Source organism: Macrobrachium nipponense, chromosome 18 (assembly GCF_015104395.2).
Source record: "Macrobrachium nipponense isolate FS-2020 chromosome 18, ASM1510439v2, whole genome shotgun sequence".
NCBI classification, from domain to species: domain Eukaryota; kingdom Metazoa; phylum Arthropoda; class Malacostraca; order Decapoda; family Palaemonidae; genus Macrobrachium; species Macrobrachium nipponense.
Genome location: NC_087211.1, coordinates 7,229,570 through 7,239,566, shown reverse-complemented (window position 1 = coordinate 7,239,566; position 9,997 = coordinate 7,229,570). Strand labels below are relative to the sequence as shown.

Below are 9,997 nucleotides of genomic sequence, written 5' to 3'. Positions count from 1 at the left end.
GAAAAGTTTAATGAACGTAATTTGTGGTCTTTTACATTGAAACTAGGCTCTCTCTCTCTCGTTCTAGCTGTAAATAAATTTCTCTCTCTCTCTCTTTATCTCTCTGGCTTTTTCTTCATTCTCTCTCTCTCTCTCTCTCTCTCTCTCTCTCCTTATTTTACATATATAATAATTCTCTCGGAGCCGGACACTATCTATTTGCGATTACACACATGCAATAAACGGGAGGATTCCTTTCATATGCCTCCTTCCCCCCTGAAACAAATGGGAAAATTCATTTAAAAGAACAGAGAGAGAGAGAGAGAGAGAGAGAGAGAGAGAGATCATATAAAGTACCTAACGACTAGAAACCCCGAGTCAAATATAAATAAAACACCCTTTCTAATTTCCTCGTATCAACCGGGAGAGGTAGACGGATCTCATCCTGCATCGTCATTTCCAATTTCCCGTTCCCCTCTCCGGCCCTTTATATTTCATCGCAGGCAATTTACTTATATGTATCCGAACCAATTACCATTAGTCTCTTAACTATGGCCTCAACTGGAATTTAATTGGCGAGCTTGCTTTATTTGAACCTCTGTAAACACTAGAATGGGAATATCCTTAAACCCTTGATACTAATCCCGACTTATATCTATTTCTTCGATTATTGGATGAGCTGGAATTTAGAGAAAGATTTTCATTGAAATGATTTCTACTAAGTTTATTGGTCACATTTTTTCTTTACATTACAAAACATCGTATCTATTTTTTTACTATTTTTAGAAAATGCCAACAATTACGTGGAATTGCAGCTATACGAAAAATTATAATAGAAATGCAGTTCCTCTTAGGGACGTAATGGTCAAGGAATCATATTATTCCGAATAATATTGCAAATTTCCTTATTCGTGCAAAGCGATGAGATAAGAGTTTCGTCTGCTTCACATATATGAAACCTTCCACTCGCGTTTAACATTTCAAATATCCACGATAGTTTTCGGTATTTGTAATGATCATTTTTGACTAAATGGTGTACGTAACGTCAAAAAATAATAATATTTGAGTTATTTTCTTCATGTTTAGTTATTTGGCTTAGTTTTCCTCTCCATTGAATTCAGTACCCGTAACGTCAAAATAATAAACATATGTAAGTTACTTTTCAAATTTTAGTTATTTGGAATCCGTGAAACATAGTCTCTCCCATTTCAATGGATTCAGCTTCATTGTTGAAACTCGGGGATAGGAAAGGAGGCGAGACAGGGAAGTTCAGATGCCTCGAATGACGACATCAGAAGTCCCGAAGCCTGATCCGCCTCTGTTTAATGTCTCTGCCTCAGAGTTTCCTGACTGCGGCTTGGTTATTAGGCAGGCAATCTTTCAAGGTCTAATTTGATGCAGAACAACTTTCCTCCTGACAATGAAGGGAAATAGACTTCGTAAGGCTAGGATATTGGGGTTAATGTGAGAATCTTTCGTGTATTTACGCTTAGTAAAATATTCATATGAGATTTGACTGTTGCATCTAACTCTGCCATTATTTGAGGTTCTTTGCAGTGTTCCTTCGGCCCCTAGTTGTAACCTCTTCCATTCCTCTTACTTTACCTCTGTTTATATCCTCTTTCTTCCATCTTACTGTCCTCAACCCTCTCCTAACAATTGCTGCATAGTGCAACTGCTTTGAGGTTTCCCTCCTGTTACACCTTTCAAACCTTCTACCTGTCAATTTCCGTTTCAGCGTATAATGGCCTCATAGATATGTCCAGGCGCTTGGCCTTTGGCCTAAATTCCGTATTCTATTCTATTCTATTCTATTCGCACACTACCACAGCAAATGACAATTTAATACGCATTCCAAATCAAGGACTTACATCACATCTACGAAACAAGGCGACAACTGGGTTGCTTTATCCACTGGAAAATGGCGCGTGGAAAATGGCCACGTCAGGACGGTGATGATGACGATAATGGGTGTCTAGTCCCCAAAGCGATGCTTCTGATGGCCTCGTGATGAGGAGGGAGGGAGAGATTTCGCTTGGTCTTACAGAGAGAGATAGATAGATAGATACATAGATAGATAGATATATAGAGAGCAATGAAGAGAGAGAGAGAGAGAGAGAGAGAGAGAGAGAGAGAGAGAGAGAGAGAGAGAGAGAAAGAGAGAGAGAGAGAATACTGCTTCATGGAGACATTTCCTTAACTACTTGAGGCTCCAAAGTTCATCATAAATGAAATATGCAATTTTGAATGGCCCTGACATATTCGAAACAAAACTGCTGTCTGGGAGCACATGATTCCTTTCTAATTAAGTGGCAACTCAGTCCAATAGGATTTAGGATTCAAATAAGAGAATTGTCGAGTTGGATCATTACACGGAAGGTGTGATCCCATGATAAGTATGTATTACAGTATTTACACAAGTGATTTATCCATTCATTTGAGAACATAATATATGTAACCAATCAATATTTATTTTTATTATTAATCCATTGTCGTCTAATAAGGTTTTATTTTTTATTTATCTTAGATTGCAATATACTAGCTTTAGCAAATTGCGTCATTTATTTTGTCGGGTAATTGGTAAGATCTTGCAGTCTTACAACCACTCGGTCATTTTAGAATTAAAAACGCATGGTATCAATAAGTCATATTCTCAAACAATTACAGTATTCCAAACTAAGAGCTGTATTCTATTGAAGCTGAATGACCTCGTAGATGTTTATTCAGAACTTGGTGAAAAACACTTATATATACTTCTCAGCCCTGACATTTCAGATGGGTAAAATAAGGCAGAAATGAAGATGAATGACAAACGACAAATGCAAACGAGAGTGGATATAAATGAGCCTTCATCTGCCCTCCTTCCATAACCTCCGTCGTTCATTGATGGAGACGTGAAGGAAATAACGAAAGGAAATAAAGCGAAAGTCTCCTCGGAGTAATGGGGGGAGGGGGAGGGTAGAAGTAGCCATTACGAAGACTTGGAAAAGAATTTAGAGGGAATTAAGGAAGAGTAAATAGGACGTGAATACATGCTAAAGGGACGTTTCCGTCAAAGTGAAGAGGTTTTTGGAAGGTATTTTTGAATGGAATGGAAGGGAGGGAGAGACGTAGATGGGGAGTGGCGGCGGGGGGGTTGGGGTTGGGGGGGGGGGGGGTTGGGGGTGGGGGGGGGATCCTTGAGAAAAGGTGAAATTCTGAGGCGAAATTATGTCTGTGACCAAAGTGCACAAGTGGCTTTTATTAGACATGTTTTAGCGGGACAAACTTCGGTTGTTTTTCTGGTGAAGGGCTGCTGTTCCGAGGAAGTTGTTTTTCATTTTTTGTGGGGGTAGAAATTTAGGGTCGTTTCTTAAAAGTATCGTGAAAGTGCTTGAATGTTTCTCCCCTTGTCACGCACGCTTGGGTTAACGGGTCTTTGCGGACCAACGCTAATGTATTGGTGAATGGAAATGACTCTCGGAAATGAAACAAAGAAGGAATAATGGAAGAGAGAGAGAGAGAGAGAGAGAGAGAGAGAGAGAGAGAGAGAGAGAGAGAGAGAGAGAAGACTTGGGAATTGTAACAGCCAATTTGAGCCCTAAACTTGAAAATATCTGTATACGAAGATAAATCCTTATTTTCCCATATAACGTACGTAAACGATTAAATTGACTCCATTGAAATACCTGATGATAGATACACACACAACTCTATGTACATTCATGTACATACGTAGTATACATTTACGTACGGACAAAGTATAAGGTTATGCTAATACTCTCAATTCATTTCTTGGCTCACGGGAAATCTCAGATTCCAGATAAGGTCATGTCCGCCTTACGTAATCCTTCGCGTCTACTAACGTTTCCAGAGGCCATGTAATAGTGTTTTTTTTAAATATCTCCTAAAATAACTGATGGATTTCCATGATATCAAAGCAGGGAGCGCTTCATACAATGGCTTAATTTTGGGAAATACTGTGCATTGCCAATTACGTTTCAATAACTTTTTACTTAAGAAAATGAGGCTATAAACGTCTTCCCCTGTACCTCCCATCCCCCGAATTGTTAAACGCCTGTTTAACTCCATAGATAATTGTCATATGACCTACCCCAAGCAATACGAAATTCTTTGTCAGTAAAAGTTCAGCATACCTGGTAATGTGATTCGTGACTTTAGACTTTACCTAAACACAAGACCAACCTTTTATATCTTACCCACTCACTTACATTGAAGATCAAGAATGAGACTTTAATGACAGAGACGAAAGAAGCCATGCTAACCCTACACTTCGCACTTCAAGCGAGTGTTTGGTAAAGCAATAGAAATATAGTTTTCTTTAGGTTAAGCCGTAGGACTCATTCTTCCATACAACACAGGTTACTCGATACATCAATTGCCAGGAAGAAAATGACAGAGAGCATTGTTTGATATAATTTATCATATCAATTTCACCAGAGAGAGTAGCTTGAATTCCTTAGAAGGTAGACTTCTAAAAGATGTTTCATATAAGGGCATTGACATCGGCCATTTGATAATTTTGAAATCATATATATATATATTTATATATATATATATATCTATATATATATATATATATATATATATATATATATATATATATATATATCATATGTGTGTGTGTGTTCATACATACATAAGATTTATTATATTTCAACCTATAGTTTTATATATTATTTACGTTATAAGTACCAGTACCTATTTTTGTTACTTAAAAGGTGTGACAAATATCATTGCGACTTTGTCACTGGAATTATACCAGACTTCAATTAATGAACCAATCAACCTTACTTTGAGTAAAAAAAAATCCATTGACACTGTCTACATGCCAAGCTGATATACTCGTATCAAAAGTATTCATTAGCTTTGCTTTTCCAGAATAATGTTATCAACCAATTGCTGGAAAGCATAGATATATGAGGGATGAAAAAATAAAACAAGAAATGGACACTTATACATTTTTACTCATCATCACTCTCAAGGAAAAGATCGTTTTCCTCGTCACTATCAATGTTGATGATGACCGGATCTATACTCTCTTGAAATATTATCTGAAAGCAGTAATCATCTTCAAAATATCTTGATCTCCTGACAGCGCCAGCCCACGTCTCCCCTGTTACAGCAAGCCTGGCCTCTTCAAGCCTGGCAAAGAGATCAGCACGGGTTAAACCGTGCAACGAGGAGCGCCACCTGTCGTTTCATACAGCCCACACCTGCTCGATGGCGTTGAGCTCAGGATGCAGGGGGCAAGCGAACCACTTCATGGCCCCATTCACAGATTATATTATCCACAATGTAAAACTGGTTTCGGCCGTTGCCCCTGCATATCTTTAGAAGCTCAGGGCGTGCGTGAGCAGGATACTGTATTTTTCTTGAGACCTGAGCCAGTTAACCAAATCCTCCTTTTCCTTTTTTGTAGTTGTTGTTGGGCATCGGCTATCTCCTGTCAATTGGCTATGGTATTGGGCGTTGTCTAGCACCAGCACCGAAGGATCCTCAAGCGACGGCAGGAGCTGTGATGTTAGCCACCGAATAAATATCTTTGAATTCATTTCTCCATGGTAGTCGCCGTTTTATTTTTCGCAGGGAAGCATAAAAATGAAGTTTCTACAAAACCTTTATTTAGCTGTACCACCTGCTACCACCACAAACCTCTTCTCCTTCTCCTGGTGGCACCTGCCGGCTGTAGGTGGCACTGGTGACAGATTGAGAGGTGTCCACCCACTCCTTGCTATGTTGCATTCTCGTCGTAAACCACGTCTCATCGACATACACTACTTCTCTTCCTTCATCACGATGTTGACTGGAGGATCATAGAGCATCAACTCGGCGGCAAAACGACGTCCAAACCAAAGTTTTTTTCGTAGGTACATTTTCCGCTGAATGGGATGTTTTGTACTGCAAACCCAAATTATGGAGGATTCGCCATACTGCCTTCTCAGATGTTTCTTCAAGAATGATATTTAGCATTTTAAGTTCTTCCACTAAAGTGGCAATAGTGAAAAATCGCTTAGCAGCAAACATGCTGTGCACATGTCCTCCTAAATGGAAACCAACCCGGTGAAGTTGTCAAAGACCAGAGGCGACGTATTTGATGATGCCAAAAATCAGTAACTTCATTTTTGCTGTACATTATAGTTTCTAAAATTAGTTTAAAGATAATACTATACTACTGAAGAGATAAATAATACCCATCTATCTACAAATTTTAATATTTATACAAATATTTAAAAAAAATAAGTATATAACAAAAAATAATTTACAAAGATATTTATAAAAAATACAAAATAACCTATATAAAAAAATAAATTGAGGGAATCCTTCCTAAAACTACAATATACAAGTCTCCACAGCCAGAAAAGGTGTCAGACCCATAGAGGTCAAAATATGAAAACAGAAAAAAGGTAAATTTTTTTTGTCTCCAAAAACAGGCAAATTTTCACAAATTTTTTTTTTGTGTAACTAAATGAATTAGGAAGTGGCTGATTTTTATACAGAATAAAGTCATACTATCCTAAAAAGTAATTATGTAAAAATATTTGGACAAAGATGATATTAGATGTTATATCAGGGGCCAAATCTAAAAGTTCACTTTTTTTCCTACCTGAAACTAATTTCACCATGAAAATTTCTTATAAAAATGGCTGTAACTACTATAAGATATGGTATTTATGCATGAAAATCTACCAGAATATCACAAATTCTATAGAGAACAAGAATATATAGCGGTATGCAACTTACCTAATGGATATATACAGTAAATGGGTCCCCACCCACGACAAGTGCGACGGCCAAATTTGCTACCTGAAATGGAGGAATGGAATGTAATTTTCAATGTGTTATTTAGTTACCTAATTATGCGTAGATTTGCATAAGACTATTATGATGGATTGCTGGATGTTTCAACATTATTTTGCAATTATCAAAAAAAAAATCTGACCCAAGAAACGTACTCTAATGTAAAGGTCATTTGTTGACCTCCTTGTTTTACCATGAAAATTTCTTATAAAAATGGCTGTAACTACTATAAGATATGATATTTATGCATGAAAATCTACCAGAATATCACAAATTCTATAGAGAACAAGAATATATAGCGGTATGCAACTTACCTAATGGATATGTACAGTAAATGGGCCCCCACCCACGACAAGTGCGACGGCCAAATTTGCTACCTGAAATGGAGGAATGGAATGAAATTTTCAATGTGTTACTTAGCTATCTAATTATGCATTGATTTGCATAAAACTATTATGGTGGCTTGCTGGATGTTTGAAAATTATTTTGCAGTCATCAAAAAGAAATATTTCGAAAAGGGAATATTTTAGAACATTTTGAAATATCGACAAAAATGAAAAATAAACTATTGCAGTATTTTAGGTAAAAAATGGATGATATATATTTGTAAAAGATTAAAAGTTATAGCATTTATGCAAACAAGTTGTAAAAAAGTTTCATGATGTAACTTACCTACGTACGAGGCACACACTTCGGACACAAGACAGTTTGATGCTGTAGGCAGACGGGCCCGTTGCATCGCAAACATGCTGTGTTCATCTTGTGGTCGTCTCTAGATGGGCAACTTCGAAAAAAAAAATTAGAAATGAGCACTCGAAAAAAAAAAAAAAAAAAATAGAAATGAGCACTCAAACGGAATCAGCACAAAACATTACCCGGGCACGTACGCGATACAACACACCACCCTCCAACATATTCCAGTAATAAAACAAACTATACTGGCATGAACCCTCTTCTCTTCTTGCAATGTTTACCATATACTTTGCTTAAAAAAAAAAAAAAAAAAAAAAAAAAAACACACACACACACAGAAAGGGGCATTCGAAAGGAAAAGGATCAAATGTCAATATATGGGATCCCAGCCACTTCCAAGGTCGGTCACGCAGGTGTTTACGCACAACAAAAGAGAGAGAGAGAGAGAGAGAGAGAGAGAGAGAGAGAGATAGATGTTGAGAAAAAAAGAGAGCGAGATGTTTACGACACAACAAAAGAGAGAGAGAGAGAGAGAGAGAGAGAGAGAGAGAGAGAGATGTTTACGCTACACAAAACAAAAGAGAGAGGAGAGAGAGAGAGAGAGAGAGAGAGCTTTACTTACTAAGCTTTCAGAGATGAGATGGAATTATTTTATAAGGCGAGAGAGAGAGAGAGAGAGAGCGCGCTTTACTTACTATAGCTTTCAAAGATGAGATGGATTCATTTTTAGAGAGAGAGAGAGAGAGAGAGAGAAGAGAGAGAGAGAGAGAGAGAGAGAAATATGCGAAACACTAAAACAAAGGATGAGAGAGAGAGAGAGCCACAAATATACGAAACATAAACATAAAGGATCAAAGAGGCATTAGAGAGAGAGAGTGAGCGAGAGAGAGACCCAGAAATATGCGAAACACTAAAACAAAGGATGAGAGAGTGAGAGAGAGACCCAGAAATATGTGAAACACTAAAACAAAGGGAGAGAGAGAGAGAGACCCACGAATATACGAAACACTAATCATAAAGGATCAAAGAGGCCTGAGAGAGAGAGAGAGAGAGAGAGAGAGAGAGAGAGAGAGAGAGAGAGAGAGAGGCAAAACATTAGAAATGAGCACTCGGAAAAGAAGGTAAACAGAATCTTCGCATACAAAGGCCCAGAGCACGTACGCGATAAAACAACTATAAACATTTATACTAGCATGAACAAAACTATACTGACATGAACAACACTACTAGCATGAACACTGTTCAATTTCAATATGCTACGTTTACCTAATAATTTTGCTTTTTTCATAAAAAAAAAAAAAAAAAAAAAAAAACAAAAAAAAAAAAAAAAAACGGGCATTCAAAGACGTATGGAATATTGGCGATATGGCACCTCAGCCACTACCAAGGTCGCGCACACGTTTGCTACAAACAGCATACGAAGTAAAACGTCTCCCATACATGATTACGCACGTAGTAAAACATTTCCCAATATAAAAAAAAAATTATACTAATTAGCTATTATGCCACAGTCCTACACGTATTGGCTACGTAATAACTTTGCTCTTCGCAAAAAAACACAGAAATTAGCACTTGAATGTTACGTGACCATAAGGGCATATCGTAGGTCGTAGTATGTGGCAGGCATTCACAAAGGCATTCATTTTATAGAAACATCATCCTCCGACATATTCCAACAGTACAAAATACGATTGAAATGAACAATACTCAGTATCCGACATTTACCTAAAAACTTCAAAAAATGACACTCGAAAGAAATTAGACAATATTTCTGCTATATGGCATTTCTGCCGCTCCCAGAGTTGCTCACGTGACCCATAAACATCCCGAAACAATTTACAATATAAAAAAAAAATACACTAATTAGCTATTATGCACACAGTCCGACATGAATTGGCTACGTAATAACTTTGCTATTCGCAAAAAAACACAGAAATTGACACTACAAGGTCACGTGACCTTGAGCGCATTTACGACGTGATAATGCATTCACAAAGGCATTCATTACATAGAAACATCATCCTCCGACATATTCCAACAGTACATAGCACGATTAGAATGAATAATACTCAATATCTGATGTTTATCTAAAAACTTTGCTTTTTGCAAAAAATGCAAAAAGTGGCACTCGAAGCAAATTGGACAATATGGCGGTATGTGGCATCTCTGCCACTCGGTTTGTGGTGTAACACTTAGATATAGGACGCAGCTAGACTTTCCAACACAACAAAGCCACATGACTATACATACTGTTCATTGAGAAACTCTTATGTAATAACTTTGATTTTCGATCACTAACTTTTCTACTAAGATGTGGGTCATCCTTGACCCAAGTGGTTCCTCAGAAAATAGGGATGCACTGAAGATAGGGGCTGGCAAGTCTGCTCACCATCAAACCTGACAGCATACTAACCGTCTGCAGGTCGATTACACCCGCATTCGACATGGGTGATAATTTATGGGAAAAAAACATGTTTTTTGAAACACTCCTTGGGTCGCCCACGACCCACGGTCTTGTCGTTTA

The 9,997-nt window shown here is 37.6% G+C and overlaps 1 long non-coding RNA gene across 1 annotated transcript; it reads right to left on the bottom strand.

Moving 5' to 3' along the window:
* Positions 1 to 6,598: 6,598 nt before the first annotated feature.
* On the bottom strand, positions 6,599 to 9,876 carry LOC135196715 (uncharacterized). Its single transcript, XR_010310429.1, has 4 exons — positions 9,773 to 9,876; positions 7,453 to 7,564; positions 7,095 to 7,157; positions 6,599 to 6,786 (listed from the first exon to the last, which is right to left on the bottom strand). It is a non-coding gene; the product is annotated as an uncharacterized LOC135196715 (long non-coding RNA).
* Positions 9,877 to 9,997: the final 121 nt, after the last annotated feature.